This window comes from Moschus berezovskii, chromosome 28 (genome assembly GCF_049115385.1).
Source record: "Moschus berezovskii isolate FMDL1 chromosome 28, NW_MosBer_1.0, whole genome shotgun sequence".
Lineage (NCBI taxonomy): Eukaryota > Metazoa > Chordata > Mammalia > Artiodactyla > Moschidae > Moschus > Moschus berezovskii.
In genome coordinates, this window is record NC_142487.1 from 30,135,444 (window position 1) to 30,154,354 (window position 18,911).

Genomic DNA, 18,911 nt, shown 5'->3' on the forward strand with positions numbered 1-18,911 from the left:
CCACGGGAAAAACCATGGCCTTGACTAGACGGACCAGTCTTAAGTTTCCGCTGAGTGAAGTGTATTGCTCGGCCTCTAGGCGGTGGCTGTGCTCTAGGCGGGCGGTATCCCGCTCCCGTTTGGCTGAAGCATGGCTCTCTGTCCTCCCACCTGGTGCGTCTCTGCGGGCTCTCAGGGCTAGCCAGCTCTCGGTGGCAGAGGTCTAGCCCGGACCCATGGGAAGAGTCTGCTCATCAGCACTTCCTTGGCGGGCTTTCCTTACTCTGCTTGTGGGATCTGAGCCTGGGTGGCTAGTTAAATGTAAGATGCATGTATAAAATTAATGAATTAATGTATATAATTTAGCTGATTAAAATAAGCATATAATATGCTCATGAAATGTACTGCTGCTGCTGCTAAGTCACTTCAGTCGTGCCCGACTCTGTGCAACCCCATAGACGGCAGCCACCAGGCTCCCCCTTCCCTGGGATTGACTATAAAAGTCTGTCCTCGGGGGCATTTTTGGTGGGTCTGATTAGAAGCAACCACAGCTTGCGGTGGAAGAACACAACTTTCCCAACAGGGCCACTTCCTCTGCCCCAGAACAGGGTTTTGCACTAGGAAAGGGTCAGAGTCGCAGACCAGGAGCTTGGATGAAGCTGTTCAACCGCCTGATGCTATTAGAAAAAAAGGGAGGCAATTTATTCAACAATATGCGATTGCTTAACAATATTTCCATACAATGGATATTGTGCAGCTTTCAAAGGAAGGTTTCAATGAATCTTCCACTTTATGTTTGGTTTTGGTTTTCTCAGTCACACCCAAGTTCTGAATGGTTATGAAAAACTTCAGCCCCTCATGTTCCTTCCATCTTCCTTCCTCCCAAAAGGCAGCTAGGCGAAATTCACCTTCCACTAGAGAAGATTATAAGGGATGGGGTATCGGGCGGGGGGGGAGAGTCAAATTCCAGGTAATTTAATGTTTAGAGCTGGAACAGGCATACAAGGAAATCGTTGAAGATATGGAGTTAAGTAGTCACGTGCCTCGATGAATTTTCAAAAATCAGGCATTAAAACTGCAACTGTTTTGACAACTGAATTTAGTTCTAATAAAGAGAAAAGAAAATAGTCTGGCATCTTATTAATCGATTCAGTTATTAATACATTCAATACTCTGGAGGAAGCCTTACTGATTTAAAACTTTGTCATATTCAGAACGAACTCAGTTGCATGAAGGAGAATCTTTGCAAGCACACTGTCTTCCCCCAGGATGGATATTAGGATGTGATGGTTTTGTATGGTTCAGATGGTAAAAAATCTGCCTGCAATGCAGGAGACCCGGGTTCGATCCCTGGGTCGGGAGGATCTCCCTGAGAGAAGGAGATCACTGCTAGAGAAGACCTACTGGAGAAGGCCGCCTGCTCCAGGACTCTCGCCTGGAGAATCCCATGGACAGAGGAGCCTGGCGGGCTACAGTCCATGGGGTCACATAGAGTCGGACACGACTGAGTGTCTAACACTTCCACTTTCCTTCTCCTAGGACGGATGTTAGTATGTGGTGGCTTCGTATCCCAGCTGCCTGGGGCCCCGGGAGAGGGTGACTGCTTCAGAGGCCCTCCTGTGCCCACACACACTCTCCTCAGGGAGAGCCTCTGTGGAGCTTGCTGTCCCCCAGGCCTCATCCGGGTTTGAGGCCCAGGCCCCGCCTGATCCTGGATTCAAACTCCACAGGAGGTATCAGCTCCCTCCATCTCCAAAGGACCTGCCATGGGAGAGACGGCCTGTGGGCTCCACACTGAGCACCTCCTGCTTGCTTCCCTTCCAGGCCCCCTTCCTCCTCCATCCCAAATGAGAGGGACTTTCATTTTATTGGAGTGGTGAGCGACTTCACTTTCACTCATCACTTTCCTGCACTGGAGAAGGAAATGGCAACCCACTCCAGTGTTCTTGCCTGGAGAATCCCAGGGACGGGGGAGCCTGGTGGGCTGCCGTCTGTGGGGTCGCACAGAGTCGGACACGACTGAAGTGACTTAGCAGCAGCAGCAGCAGTGCACTAAGTCACTCAGTCATGTCCGACTCTGTGGGACCCCATGGACTGTAGCCCGCCAGGCTCCTCTGTCCATGGGATTTCCCAGCCAAGAACACTGGAGTGGGTTGCCATGCCTTCCTCCAGGGGATCTTCTCAACCCAGGGACATCCTGCTTGGCAGGCGGGTTCTTTACCACTGAGCCACCTGGAAAGCATGAAGGTGGGAGCCCCAAGCAGTATCATCTCACAAAGCTCCCTCTATGCTCACAAAGAGCAGAGATTCTGAAGGGGCCTGTGTAGCAGGGGCTGGGTAGGGTGACGTGGGTCTCAGGGGAGCACTTGAGCTAGGCTGGACAGAGAGGCGAGTCCAGGAAGAAATGGGCAGAGGTTTGCACCATCAGCGGTGACAGATACTGGAATTGAGGGGAATTTTAAGGGTTGTGTCTGGTATGGAGGTGGAGGAACTCACAGTGGACAGAACTTATCCTATGTTTATGAGCCATTTGTATCACGGCTCTAAAAGTTTCTTTCTTCTTCATTTTTTCCCCATTCATTTATTTTAAACGTGTTGTGGTTGGAAACAGATTGCTTATTATTTCTTGGGCACTAAAGCGTATTTTCCTTTAACCCTGAGTAATTGCCTAGATATTTGAAAAGGCAATAAATTAAATGCATTAGTAGCTTATAAAGTTATTCTCTCTCTCACACACACACACCACACGTTTGCACACATGCCCGGGAAGTCTGAGCAGGTCACGCTAAGGGAAGGTCTCTTCAAAACGTGCTGTCGGAGCGCCGCAGCAATGCTGCCACTCACAGGGGCACCATCATTGAGTCTGACAGGAAGTTAGAAAAACGGGTCCCCGGGGCAACAAGCTGTCTGCTTCCAGCTCCTGACGTGAATGTGTCTCTGGAGATGAATGCCGACGTGCATTGTTCCTTATACATAGAGGCACGTCCCTGAGGCAGAGCAGGATGCCCTAATGGCTCTGCACTCAGCTCTCCTTCCTTGGAGGTGTAGTCTGGGGGCATCACTCCTGAGGGCTGGGGACCTGAAATGTGACCATTTAAAAAATCTATCCCCTAGCTCCTTCCCTGCCCTTTTTCAAAGTGTGAGTTCATTGTGTTGAGCCAAGATTCAATAAAGGCAGGGCTTGCCCCACGCCCTGATGAAACGTGCTTTTTGAATGTGTAACAGAAATGCATTCATCCCTAGAAACTGGAATCGGGCAATTCTCTTGCAGGGGCTTGTTGGGGCAATCCTTTATTGGAGCAAACCTTCCTGGGAACTGTGCCCGGTCCTGGGCCAAAGAACCTGCTCGGTCACATTTGCATCCCAAATCTGAATATCCTGTCTTATTGGGAAATGAATGAGTTGTCCGAGACTCTTTATGGGAGCCTAAGACGGGGTGATTTGACCGGGGTAAGAGAGATGAAGGAAGACTTGGAGAAAGAGAGAAGCAGATCCTCATAGGTTTAGAATTATTAACAAAAAATTGACTTTGGATAGGGAAAATTCTGAATTATAGAATACTTGAAACATAATTTAATGTTTTGAAATATTGTACATATATAAATAAACTAAAATGCCTATGGTTATTAGTCAACCAAATGATGAAATTTTCTTAGTCCTAGATGATATATTAATATGTCATAAATTTAAAAAATATTTGAACTATTAAGCAAATGCAAATCACAATATACACATGAGAAGAACTTTCAAATGAGTGAAGTCAAAATCAATGGAGCTGTTGGCTTATTACTAATATTAAAGTAACTATTGTTTAATAATTAAAATGACAATTTCTCAAAGTTCTTGGAAAAGACATTTGAAGGGGTGTTCCCCTTTCCATAAAACAGTTTGAAGGCAAAGATCTGTAAGAACATACGTCACTGGGAACAGACTCAGATGTCAAGAGTGCCAACTCATAAGGAAAGTGTAATTTTAGTTTTCAAGGAGACCACCGAACTGTCCTCTAGAGCGGCTGTGCCGTTTCACCTTCCTGTTAGCAGTGTCTGAGATCTGCTTTTCCCCATCCTCATCAGCATCTGGAGTTGTCACTGCTTTTCTTTTAGTTGTTCTAATATGTGCAGTTACACTAAATTTTTAATAATAAAACGAGAGCATTATCCTACTGAAAATGCAGTTGTCCTCAGGACTGAATATGAAGTACGGGGAAACTTGACGAACTCAGGGAAAAATACCCATAAGAGTGAACTGGGCTTCCCTGGTGACTCAGTGTAAAGAGTTCATGCAGGAGACACAAAAGTAATACGTTCACACACACACGTACATGCGTGTGCGTTTACACAGATAGATTGGTGAGTGTATTCTTTTTGAGTAAACCTATTTTGTGTCTTTTCTCTTCTTGAACTGGAGAGGCAGACGTTCAAAGGAGGAGAGGGAAGGTGGGGATCTCAACATGTGAGGAGCCACATTCCCTCCTCCTGAGTCTGCACCGTCTCCTGCCTGGTGTCTCACCTGGAAATGTGACAGGTAAATTGGGCTAGAAAGTCTCCCCCCTGAATAGAGATTTTGGATCAACTATCACTCAGTTGGTCTTTTCTATCTGAGTGATAGAAGTGGTGAAAGTCTAGATGAGTGATCCCCAAACCCCAGAACACTTGAGAAGATATAATAAAATTCATCTTTTTGGGGGTGAGGCTCAGAGAACTGTTTCTAATTCAACCAGATTTGGGAAACACTGGTTCCACCCCAGTCTTTCTGGTCTTGAATCTCAGACATTCTGATTAACTGGGGAAGTTGTTAAAGACAGAGATGTGGGGACTCCTCCCAGAACTTCTGACTCAGTAGGCATAGGGCGGGGCCCCACCCAGGAAATCTCATTTTATAGTCAAACCTGGTGACTCTGTTAACACTGACTCCTAGTTCACAATCTGAGACGTAAAAAGTCTCAACCCTGGTTGCTATTCAGTATTGCCTGGGAACTTTTAAAAAGTAGATATCAGGGCCCCACCTCCAGACCAATTAGATCAGATTTTCAGGGAGTATAATTAGGAAACTGACTTTGTTAAATGCTTCCAGGTAATTCTAACATGTAGCTTGAATGAGGAAGATCCTAGCTAAACAAGGGATATCTATGGTGAGGTTGGCATTTGATTGTATACTTGGATGCTGGCTGCCGCACTCATGGGACTCGGCCTTGATTTGGGGCAGATTCATGCTGACTCACCAAGAGCTCCCAGCAGCCTGAAGCTTTCTGGACGCTGTCATTAACTCCCCACCCATGGCTCCCTTGACTCACCTGTTAGGGGATGGACCCTATATAGTGCTTCTGGGCCTCCCTGGTGGCTCAGATGGAAAAGCCTCTGCCTGCAATGTGGGAGACCTGGGTTTGATCCCTGGGTCGGGAAGATCCCCTGGAGAAGGAAATGGCAACCCACTCCAGTACTCTTGCCTGGAGAATCCCATGGAAGGAGGAGCCTCGCGGGCTACAGTCCACGGGGTCGCAACGAGTCAGACACGGCTGAGCGACTTTACCGTCTTTCTTTCAGTTAAATGTAGGACTTCTATATTTTCTGCACTCACGTAAATTTTGAATAGGTGCAATTTTTTTACCGGATCACAACACGAAAGCGTTGGTTTTGAATGGAGACTTCGAGTTTGAAAGAGGGACGAGGGTTACTCCGAAAACTGGAAATATTCCAGGTTCTAAGCTGTTCAGTCGTGCTCTGAATGACTGCTAGAATGTGACTGGGGAGAGCTACTGTTGTATGAGGCACAGTTGCAGCCCGGGTCGCCCACCGACGTCTCTATGCCCCCTGTGAATTCTCTCTCTCCCTTCCCGTGGTCTGAAGCGACAGCTCCAACCTGCAGGTGAACGGCAGCCCCTTCTGCCCACCAGCTTCTCCATGTGGCAGGCAATTCTGACTATATATTAGCATATGTATATATACATCATATGGGCCACCCTATACACATAATATGCGTGGCGCTGGAGCGGCGAGCGGCCTAGAGGAGATACCCCACATCCAAGGTAAGAGAAACCCCAGTAAGAGGGTAGGTGCTGAGAGAGGGCACCAGAAGGCAGACAGACTGAAACCACAATCACAGAAAACTAACCAATCTGATCACATGGACCACAGCCCTGTCTAACTCAATGAAGCTGAGCCGTGCTGTGTAGGGACACCCAAGATGGACGGGTCATGTGGACAGTTCTGACAGAATGTGGTCCACTGGAGAGGAGAATTGCAAGCCACTTCCATATTCTTGCCTTGAGAACCCCATGAACAGTATGAAAAGACAAAAAGATAGGACACTGAAAGATGAACTCCCCCCAGGTTGGTAGGCACCCAATATGCTACTGGAGATCAGTGGAGAAATAGCTCCAGAAAGAATGAAGGGATGGAGCCAAAGCAAAAACAACACCCAGTTGTGGATGTGACTGCTGATAGAAGCAAGATCCAATGCTCTAAAGAGCAATATTGCATAGGAACCTGGAATGTTAGGTCCATGAATCAAGGCGAATTGGAAGTGATCAAACAGAAGATGGCAAGAGTGAATGTCGACATTCTAGGAATCAGTGAACTAAAATGGACCGGAATGGGTGAATTTAACTCAGATGACCATTATTTCTACTATTGTGGGCAAGTATCCCTTAGAAGAAATGGAGTAGGCATCATAGTCAACAAGAGTCTGAAATGCAGTACTTGGATGCAATCTCAAAAATGACAGAATGATCTCTGTTTGTTTTCAAGGCAAACCATCCAATATCATGGTAATCCAAGTCTATGCCCTGACCAGTAAGGCTGAAGAAGCCGAAGTTGAACAGTTCTATGAAAACCTACAAGACCTTTTAGCACTAACACCCAAAAGAGATGTCCTTTTCATTATAGGGGACTGGAATGCAAAAGTAGGAAGTCAAGAAACACCTGGAGTAACAGGCAAATTTGGCCTTGGAGCACGAAATGAAGCAGGGCAAAGGCTAATAGAGTTTTGCCAAGAGAGCACACTGGTCATAGCAAACACCCTCTTCCAACAACACAAGAGAAGACTCTATACATGGACATCACCAAATGGCCACACCGAAATCAGATTGATTATATTCTTTGCAGCCAAAGATGGAGAAGCTGTATACAGTTAGCAAAAACAAGACCAGGAGCTGACTGTGGCTCAGATCATGAACTCCTTATTGCCAAATTCAGACTTAAATTGAAGAAAGTTGGGAAAACCACTAGACCATTCATATATGACCTAAATCAAATCCCTTACGATTATACAGTGGAAGTGAGAAATAGATTTAAGGGACTAGATCTGATAGAGTGTCTGATGAACTCCGGACGGATATTCGTGACATTGTACAGGAGACAGGGACCAAGACCATCCCCATGGAAGAGAAATGCAAGAAAGCAAAATGGCTGTCTGAGGAGGCCTTACAAATAGCTGTGAAAAGAAGAGAAGCGAAAAGCAAAGGAGCAAAGGAGAAAAGGAAAGATATAAGCATCTGAATGCAGAGTTCGAAAGAATAGCAAAGAGAGATAAGAAAGCCTTCCTCAATGATCAGTGCAAAGAAATAGAGGAAAACCATAGAGTGGGAAACACTGGAGAACTCTTTAAGAAAATTAGAGATATCGAGGGAACATTTCATGCAAAGATGGGCTCAATAAAGGACAGAAATGGTATGGACCTAACAGAAGCAGAAGATATTAAGAAGAGGTGGCAAGAATACCCAGAAGAACTGTACAAAAAAGATCTTCACGACCAAGATAATCACGATGGTGTGATCACTCACCTAGAGCCAGACATCCTGGAATGTGAAGTCAAGTGGGCCTTAGAAAGCATCACTACCAACAAAGCTAGTGGAGGTGATGGAATTCCAGTTGAGCTATTTCAAATCTTAAAAGATGATGCTGTGAAAGCACTGCCTTCAATATGCCAGCAAATTTGGAAAACTCAGCAGTGGCCACAGGACTGGAAAAGGTCAGTCTTCATTCCAATCACAAAGAAAGGCAATGCCAAAGAATGCTCAAACTACCGCACAATTGCACTTATTTCACATGTTAGCGAGGTAATGCTCAAAATTCTCCAAGCCAGGCTTCAGCAATACGTGAACTGTGAACTTCCAGGTGTTCAAGCTGAATTTAGAAAAGGCAGAGGAACCAGAGATCAAATTGCCAACATCTGCTGGATCATTGAAAAACCAAGAGAGTTCCAGAAAAGCATCTATTTCTGCTTTATTGACTATGTCAAAGCCTTTGACTGTGTGGATCACAATAAACTGTGGAAAATTCTGAAAGTGATAGGAATACCAGGCCATCTGACCTGCCTCTTGAGAAATCTGTATGCAGGTCAGGAAGCAACAGTTAGAACTGTACATGGAACAATAGACTGGTTCCAAATAGGGAAAGGAGTATGTCAAGGCTGTATATTGTCAGCCTGCTTATTTAACTTATATGCAGAGTACATCATGAGAAACGCCGGGCTGGATGAAGGACAAGCTGGAATCAAGACTGCCAGGAGAAAAATCAACAAGCTCAGATATGCAGATGACACCACGGTTATGGCAGAAAGTGAAGAAGACCTAAAGAGCCTCTTGATGAAAGTGAAAGAGGAGAGTGAAAAAGGTGGCTTAAAGCTCAATGTTCAGAAAACTAAGATCATGACATCTGGTCCCATCACTTCATGGCAAATAGATGGAGAAACAGAGGAAACAGTGTCAGACTTTATATATTTGGTTTCCAAAATCACTGCAGATGGTGATTGCAGCCATGAAATTAAAAGACTCTTACTCCTTGGAAGGAAAGTTATGACCAACCTAGACAGCATATTAAAAAGCAGAGACATTACTTTGCCAACAAAGGTCCATCTAGTCAAGGCTATGGTTTTTCCAGTGGTCATGTATAGATGTGAGAGTTGGACTATAAAGAAAGCTGATCGCTGAAGAATTGAGGCTTTTGAACTGTGTTGTTGGAGAAGATGCTTGAGAGTCCCTTGGACTGCAAGGAGATCCAACCAGTCCATCTTAAAGAGATCAGTCCTGGGTGTTCATTGAAAGGACTGATGTTGAAGCTGAAACTCCAATACTTTGGCCACCTGATGCAAAGAGCTGCCTCATTTGAAAAGACCCTGATGCTGGGAAAGACTGAGGGCAGGAGGTGAAGGGGATGATAGAGGATGAGATGGTTGGATGGCATCACCGACTCAATGGACATGAGTGTGAGTAAACTCTGGGAGTTGGTGATGGACAGGGAGGCCTGGTGTACTGTGGTTCATGGAGTCGCAAAGAGTCAGACACGACTGAGCGACTGAACTGAACTGAACTGAACTGATGGGCCCCCCTGGTGGCTCAGCGGTAAAGACTGAGCAACTAAACTACCACCACCGTATATATATACCACCACCATATAATATATATAATATATATAATGTTTATAAATGTATGGAATGCTTTTGCACATCATTCTATAGTTTTCTTTCACAGCTGAACATTTTCTAGTACTATGAATTACTAAACAAACTGACTACAGGTAGGATTATCCAAAGTTACCACAGACCTTAGGTGAAAATCACAGCTTATACAGATAGAATTGTAGAGGTTGACAAACATACTCTAGAACAGAAAAGATAGTGAGAATCCACGAGTAATCACTGTGCCTACATCTTTATATACATATGTTTATAATACAGTTAATAGATTTACGGCATCAATTGTTCTATCATAACTGGTAAATATTTTAACTGTAGCATTGTCAAGATGAGACCTGGATTTTGTTTCTGCTATGTGTTCGTCATCGTATATAATCATTTGTCTCAGAGAATTCTAGAAAACCCTTTCATGCATAAAGGACTCCTGTAAGTTTGTGTTCTGTCTTCACTTGACTTTTCCCATTGTTATAACACAACCAGACATAGTTTTGCTAAAATCACAGTTAGTAATTATAAGATGTTTTTATCTAGAATATCTGCCTGAAGGGGAAAAGTATTGGTTTCTCTTCCTGTCACTTGTGCTGGTCACTCTGATGCCACTTGGCCTGAAATTTTTCCTTAATTGGCAAAGTGGTCTGTCTTCAAAATTATCTCATTCTATCCAGTAGTTTCCTGGGTTTCTTGTGTTCAGAGGCTGTATACTTCTTAAACTCTTCCTCTCTTGCTTTTTAAAACTTTAGTAAGAAATACTGTAATTCAAATGCCTTCACAAGTGGAGAAAATACTACAATGAGCCTTCATTTCATCTGTAAAAATATGAGCAGGCATCTCTGGCTAAGAAGAATTTTAAAAAGTTGTAACCCTGCTATAACAGTCACTCCTGAATAAATTATATTGGTTTTGAAATAATATCTTTGGTATCCGACGAGTCTTCAAATCTCAATTTTCTCATTATTTTCATTATTTACAATGTGTGTGAAGCACCTCACAAATTTCTTCAAATTACAGGTTCCCCTTTGAACTCGTTTTGTCCTTTCAGTTTAATTGTTGAAATGCTCCTAGAATTTCTTAGAGTCTGAATTTTGCTGGTGGAATCTCTAGGGTACAAAATTCTCCTTTATTTCTTATATTTCCTGAAATTTGTGGTTAAATTTAGATGCTTGATCATATTCAAGTTCTCCTTGCTTTGGTTAGACTACTTCAAAGGTAATGCTGTAAACTTCCATCCAGAAATACACACTGCCTGATTAAATCTCTTTTGTGATGGAATCAATCACGGATGCTCATTGCCTAGATGTATTCATTTATTAGAGGCTATAAAACGGTGTTCTAACCTTATAATTTCTTTATTCATTAGCTGCAATATGTCTATAAAGAGAAAACGACAACTATTTGGTTATCTGAGATTTGCATAGAAAAAGCAAAAATAAATGTTGAGTTCCTTCTCCTTTCATTTGTTTTCAAAGCATTTGCTTAGGAGAGTGTATTCTTTTAGACAGCAGAAGAATGCAACTATAGAATATATTTGTTCACTTGTTGAGAGTTAAATATACAGATTTTAATTTCAGTCTCATCTTTGGTTTTCCTAAAAACATGCCAATGCAAATGGAAAATTCAGCATCTTCTGCCAGACAACAAGCACAAAGAATAATGTGGTCATTTTCATCTTCAAAGCATTTCAGCACTAATTATTTCTCCCACCTCCCCACGAAGTAGGTGTTATTAACTTCATTTTAAAGATAAGAAAATGAAAACTTAAAGAAGCAATGAGAGCAATTTGCTCCCAGCTAAGATGGCGTCACCATGAAAGATGTGAATATAATTTGTGTGTGGTTTAATTTAAGATTTTATGCCAAGGAAGAGAGAGACACGGAAAGCCATAGCAGAGGGGAGCTGAGACTCCTGACTCGGTTCTGACACCATAAGTTGTGCAGTGTGTAGAGAATTGAAAACTGTCTGGGCCATGGGGATTATCAGTGAAACATTTGATATTTTAATGTCTGATGAATGGTAGGTGATGAGCAAATATTTGTCAGATGACTGAGAACAAATAATTTGCCACACTTTGCTCCCATGGATATCCCTATAGTCTGACAAGAACAAAAAACTTGCACTAGACTCTGACTCCTCAGTGATATGCACCCAGTGGCTGGAATATGTGAGCCATCTTTTTCTTCTCTCTGCGCTGTGCTCAGTCACTCAGTCGTGTTCAACTTTTTGTGACACCCTGGACATTAGCCTGCCAGGCTCCTCTGTCCATGGAGTTTTCCAGGCAAGAATACTGGAGTGGGTTGCCATTCCCTCCTCCAAGGGATCTTTCCCACCTAGGGGTCGAACCAGAGTCTTCTGCATTGCAGGCAGATTCTTTACCACTGAACCACCTAGGGAGCCTCTTTTTTTCCCTCTAACTTAGAAGTATTTAGTGTATGCGATTACTTCTTGTATAAAGCAAAGATAGTATTTACATTAGACTTGAATATGCTCTATTAATGCTGACAGATCACATGTAATTTCGAGACTCCATCAAACAAGAGATGATGTAATATAGTTCTCCAGAATAGCCTTCTTTATGCAGCGATTGGTGCTTAGATTTTTCACTGTAGAGATGTTGAAGTTAAAATAATAATCCCCACACTTTGAAGCTGGAACACACGAAATTTGAGTTCTCCACCCAGATTAATCATCTCAACAGACTATATAATTGCTTAGACCTTGGGTAAGATGGCCTCATTAGCGCAAACACCGCTGTCTATGGTGGAAGAGCGTGGAGAGAAGAACGTAAAATGTTTTTCAAAAGGAAGAAACCTAGAAGCTTCTTTCTGACATTAGACATGTTTTATTAGTCTGCTAAGCTAAAACCCACCTAATGAGCTTTATGATGACTGGGTAATACAGCTCCTCCTTGAAAAGAACCGCTAAGACCTGCTGTGGACCCTAGACTTCAGTTTTTCTTAGAAGCCTTTATTGATTTTGTTACAATATTGCTTCTCTTTTATGTTTTGTTTTTTTGGCTGTGAGGCGTGTGGTATCTTAAGTCCCCAACTAGTCCTCGAACCTGCATCCGCTGAGTTGGAAGGCAGATTCTTAACCCCTGGGCCACCAGGGGAGGCCCAAATTTTAATTCATTGGGTAAGAAATCTCAGTCTAATTCACAGCCCGTGTTTCTTCTATTTAATTCTCAATAAGCCAATAGGCTCCCTGGTGGCTCAGCTGGTAACGAATCCACCTGCAATGCAGCAGACGTGGGTTCTATCCCTGAGTCGGGAAGATCCCCTGGAGAGGGAAATGGAGACTTACTCCAGTATTCTTTCCTGGGGGATTTACTGATTTTTTTTTTTTTGTAAAAGGAACTGTATTCCTTTTTAGCTTTTCTACTTCCTCACTGAAAGCTAGCCTTGCTGTTATTGCCCCTCATCTCTGAAAGCCATGCTTCGGGCAGGTAACAAGGAAGGATCTTGCCATTCCTACAATCTTCTACTGCAAATCTACTCAAAGGCTCGCTCCATTTTCCTCAGGCTCCGCCTTCTCTTCCTGCGACGTCATGACTGGTAACAGTAGGTAAACGCTAGGCTGTGCATCCAATCCTTGAACAATAACAGCTTGAAAAGAGTAGAGGTAAAGCTCCTAGTAAGGACCAGTATGTTCTTCGAGGAGAGGGAGTGCAGCATCTTGAGATACTAGCGGGTGGTGTGGCTGACCGTACCGTCCAGTGTGTGGGTGTGCACGGTCCTGCTCTGGCAGTCACCGTCCCCGCGGGCGACCCTGACCCTCCGCTAGAGATTGGCACTGAGCAGGGAGGGCGGCATTGGGCTGGACGGCGTTAATACCCAAGTGACTCAGGACGGTGGTTCAGCTCGCGGCGAATCTTTGGGCTTTCCCTTCAAAATCTCCTTTGCAAAGAAAGCTGATAATAAATGTGTAAGGTATTTTCTTTGTTTCATTCGTCCCCCCTGCCAATTCTATTAAAAAAACCTTGTTTTTAGTAGTGGAGGGCGGCTTAGTATTTGAACAGGCTCACATTCTGGAGTCTATGTGGGTGTGATGTGCACGCCATTTCTAATCAGCATTTACTTAAATTTCTAATATCACTTTCCTCACTTGTAAAAAAAATCATAGTACATGATTGACTTTGAGAGAGAAAATATACATGAAATTTCTGTGGGAAGAAGGCTGGATATGCAGTTAAAGCCTATGAACCGCAAAGCATCAAAATATAAGGGAAACCCTTACACACATTTTTTTTTTTCTTTTTCTTTTTTAAAATATTTCGGCAGCATAGCTCACAGGGATCTTAGTTCCTTAGTCCACAGATCTAACTGGCGCCCCTTGCTGACGCCCTGAGCTTGGAGTCTCAGCCACTGGGCCACCAGGGAAGTCTCCAATCACTTTGAACACTGTGTGTATATAACACTGTGGGCCTAGTTTTTGCCATGTGGAGACAAGAGATTTGGACTTGGTCACGGCCACACTTCCTTCGGAGCACCCCTTCTCCTTGAAGGCTCTGTTGCATCAGGCAGCGAGGCCACTGAATCAGCGCAGGCGGTGCTGCCCGGGAGGAGGGAGAAGGAGCAGAAAGAGGGTCAGGCGTGTCCCCACATGTGCTCCCTCCCGGGGCAGGGGTCCCATGGGAGGAGCGCCAGTGCCGCAGCTCCTCGGGCTCCCACCCTGCCTGGCCCGGCTCATCTCAAGGGCTCAGGGCAGCCTGCTGGTCTGTGATGTGACCCCAACTTCTGCTGGGCCCCTGAGCAGTCCTAGATGTCATCAGGGGAAACTCCGGAATTTCTAACTTCTTAAGAAGCACAGCTTCTTCTTTTTTAAAAAACTTGGGTGTCCCTCTATTAACAACTAAAATAGACACTATCTGTTTCTACAGCAGAGTAGTGATTGATGGGAGATTTATTATGCAAAGGCCCTGTTGTGACAGTTTTTGGAAAGTAACTTGTCAAGAAACGTAACTCTTTAATCATAAGAAATTATATAAAAGACTGTGGGAAACTTGGAAGATACAGAAAAGTATACAAAGAAAAGAAAAATCCTCTTTAATTTCATTAAACTGTTGCTAAAATTATTTTATGCATTTCTGTCTTCTAAGAACACACATGTACACACTCATGTAATCTCTTAATACAAATCATATAACCTTCCGTGCATTACAGAATAAAGCAAAAATTTCCAAATATATAAATGCATATATATATTTTTTACCTACTCTTAGACAACTTAAGGGCTTCCCTGGTGGCATAGTTGTAAAGAATCTGCCTGACAAGCAGGAGATTCAGGTTCGATCTCTGGGTGGGGAAGCTCCCCTGGAGAAGGAAATGGCAACCCACTCCAGTGTTCCAGCCTGGTAAATTGCACAGACAGAGGAAACTGGTGGGCTGCAGTCCATGGGGTCGCAAAGAGCCAGACAGGACTTAGTGACTAAACAACAAGAACAACAGGGAAACTTAATCTTGTATTACTCATAGAAAAAATGTAGTTGCTTCCTTACTGATGGACATTCAGGTCGTGTCTAGTTTTTCTGTTATAAATAATACTACCATAGACATTTCTGTATACTTATCACTGACCTTATCTGTAATTATTTCCTTAAGAAAGATGTCTAAAAGCTAGAGTGAGATGAATATTAAAAAAGTAACATATTGCTAAATTATTTCCCAGAAGAGTTGGCCAATTTACACTCCTATCAGTTGTGTTGAAATTCTAATTTTTACTAGATATCTTGGAAAAGTTGAATTTTGATTCTTATATTTGCTTCTTTTGTCCTATAAGAATTATATAAGAAAAGAAAGGAGATCCAACCAGTCCATTCTAAAGGAGATCAGTCCTGGGTGTTCATTGGAAGGACTAATGCTAAAGTTGAAGCTCCAATTCTTGGGCCACCTCATGAGAAGAGTTAACTCACTGGAAAAGACTCTGATGCTGGGGGGGATTGGGGGCGGAAGGAGAAGGGGACGACAGAGAATGAGATGGCTGGATGGCATCACCGACTCTGTGGATATGAGTTTGAGTGAACTCCAGGAGTTGGTGATGGACAGGGAGGCCTGGTGTGCTGTGATTCATGGGGTCGCGGAGAGTCGGACATGACTGAGCAACTGAACTGAACTGAACTGAAACTTTTATATACATAGATGTTTGAACTACTGAATGTGAAGTCAACAGGTCACATAGCTCTGTTACTTACAGAATTCAAATCCAGTCACTAATGAACTAATATGATTAATTTTTTTTCACTTTTATGTCACATCCAAACATATTCCATACCACCCATTTTCAGTTAGGTGAAGGGAGGCTTTCACTCTGACCTTTACACCCAAACGAACACAGTGACAGTGGTCCAACCCCTCTCTCCTTTTTACCGCAAACGGTTCTGAGGTCCAGGGAAGGTAAATTTTTTGCCAGTGATTAATACCCAGTGAGCAGTGGAGTGAGGCTCAGAATCAACTCCGGGTGGATTTTTCCCACACTGTCTCCTCTGTTTTCTTGAATCCATCAACCAATCCAGGTGGTTTGATACTGAAATTTCTGCTTGGATTATGCCTTCCCACATAATATTATGGATTTCAGAGGCAAATCTGCCACTTCTGTCACCTGGTTGTCTGTGAGTTATCTCTGGAGTCCTGATCTTTTTTCACTTATTTTTTTTCCCCTCCCTTATGTTCGCCTTGTAGGAGAATTTCACTCAAATTTGTATAAAATAGAATTCATGTAAATTATTTTTCAAAGCAGGTTATCATTTCATATAAAATTTCTCCTAGATGGAATTTTAGGTTTCTCAAACACTAGAAGATGATAAGACAAAGAGCATGAAACCATATTAAGCTACTCAATTCTTGAAATGGACATAGGGTTAAGGACTGCATATCTGGTGTTTTGGAAACTTTTTGGCTGTTCCAGTCAGAAACTCTGAGGTAAAGTTGCCTTATCTTCCTTGACTCAGTTTCTCCTTGTGTGAAAAGGTGATAACAGTCCTCAGTGGCTAAGGAAGACTTCTGTGAGATTTCTTTGTTTTTGGAAGCACGTAAGGTTCAAGTTATTCCTCTGTTGTACGGGGGAGCTGTCATAGGCATTGGTGAAAATCACGCTGATCGGTTTGAAAAAACGACACTTGATGATTTGTAGGTATTTGGGGAGAGTGTTCAAGAATTTGTGACTGAAATTCATCTTCTTGGAAGAGAAGCAAGAGAGGGAGAAAGAGATTCTAAGCGTGCTGTAACAAAGCTCCTTTGAGCTGTTCCTGGGAGCGGCTGGGTGTGGTAGGCTTTCCCCAGTCAGAATGCTTAGTAATCAACTCATAATATTTGCAAGGATTCAACCTACAGGTAAGAAAAAGCACCAACAAAACAATCTCCTAGGTTATTAAATATTTGAGCTGATGACTATCTTTGTTGAGCTAGAGGAAACTATTGCTAGAAAAAATGAATAGAAGCTGTATTTCTTCCCTCCACCCCCCAGTAACATCTACTCTTTTAAATACAAAGTCAACAACAAGGTTTTTGTGGCAAATCAAAGAGAGTAAAGAAAGTTATAGATTACTGGGAGTTATAGATTATTGGGATGTCCCTGGTGGGCCAGTGGTTAAGACTCTTCTTCCACTGCAGGGGGCACAGGTTTGATCCCTGGTAGGGGAAGTTCTACATGCTGTATGGTATGGCCAGAAAAAAGAAAATTATGGATTCTTTTTGGAGTTATAAAACAAACACTTTTCCCCACAAACAGGGGTATATAATTTTCCACTAAATATTTTTAAAGAAACATTTATTTCCAAGAATTAGGAGTTATATTTGGGCTTCTCTAGTATTGCTGAATTCCTGTCTCTGGAATTGTTTCTGCCGAGGTTAGACAAGCCCTGAACAGGAGTGTTGTAGAGATAATTTAGACTTAAAAAGAGAGAGTAGACAAAGATTTCTGATTTAAATGCAAGTCTCTTGAAACCTTTGGGTCACAGTAGCAAGCAGGGGGGTTTCCCTGGTGGTTCAGTGATAAAGAATATGCCTGCCAATGAAGGAGACATGGGTTTGATCCCTGGGTTGGGAAGATCCCCTGGAGAAGGGAATGGCAACCCACTCCAGAATTCTTGCCTGGGAAATCCCAAGGACAAAGGAGCCTGGTGGGCTACAATTCATGGGTCAGAAGCAGCCAGACACGACTGAGTGACTAAACAATGACAACAGAGCAAGCTGGCTGCAGGTGCTTGGTGAATGACCGCAGTAAGCTAAGTGTGCGTGTCCTCGTGGCCCTTATGCTCATTCCCTGAGCCTGCGCCTGCCTCATGAATAGGCAAGGTGCTGATCACCACCACATGCTGTGTGCCAGACACTTCTTATATGCTGTCTTTTCATGTACCCGTGTGTCTCGTTTTACAGATGAGGAAACTGAGGCTAACGAGAGTCAGCACTTTGCCTAGGGTTTCTCAGACAATGCACGGTAAGGTAGAGTCATTTTCCAAATTTATGATTTGACTCTTAAACGCTCATTTCCCCACTACAGCTGAATGGTGTCATTTTCCAGGCGGAGCTGGCCAACATCACTCTCTTAGGACCTTCTTGCCTCTACTAGTTCCCCTGATGCCTGAAATCCTACTTTCAGAGTTCAGCTCATTTAGTTTATGACTTTGACCTCGTTCATAATAAAACACCCAGGGCATGGGGAGAAGAGAAGCTATTAGTCACTCTTAGTCACTCTCATTCATATAGCCAACAAGCATTAGTTGACTGCACATCTATCAAGACCGTACCAAGTGTTGGCATTACAAAAATGAATGAGGCTTGGTCCTTACTTCAAGATTCTCATAGTGAGACAGAGGAGATCATACAGTAAAATAGATGATTATGAGATAACGTGGTAAATGAACAACAGGGAACACCAAATGAGCACAGCAGATAAGTAATTGGCTCAGATTTAGGTTCTTTCCTGAGAACAGATTCAGTTAGGAAGGAAGTAGCTCCCAGGAAAAGAAGGAGCTGCCGGAAAGCAAGAAAACTCTGGAAAACACGAAGAGATTTTCCAGCAAAGCTGGGTAATCCTAATCGCCATATTTCATCGGGAGGCCCGTCAACAATTTCTCCCAATCTGGTATTACATATTTTGCTGAGTAGAATGTATTCTTAGATTTCTTTTTTTGTGTGTGATCACTTTTCTCTTTTCTGGTATCTAGCAGAATGAGCTATGGAGGTGAGAGTACTTTCTGTGGCACCACCATATTTGAAGAATATGAATTATCACGACCATCATATTTCTTCTATTTTATGTAATATGTCACCTTCCGGCCCCACGTGGCCTACTAGGGTTGCCCTTCTGTGTGTACGCATGTTTTCAGCCTCAGGTAGGATCCACCGACAGTCCCGTCCTGCCTGAGCACGTTGGAGGCCTTCAGAAGCTGTGCAGACAACAGCAATTTCAGTCTGAATCATTCTTTTCAATCGCGGGCAAGCGGCCAAGAGGCGGGAGCCAGAAGAGCAGGCGCAGAAGTGGGCGGGGCGGGCCGGTGGGCGGGGCCCCGCGCGTCGGGACTCCGG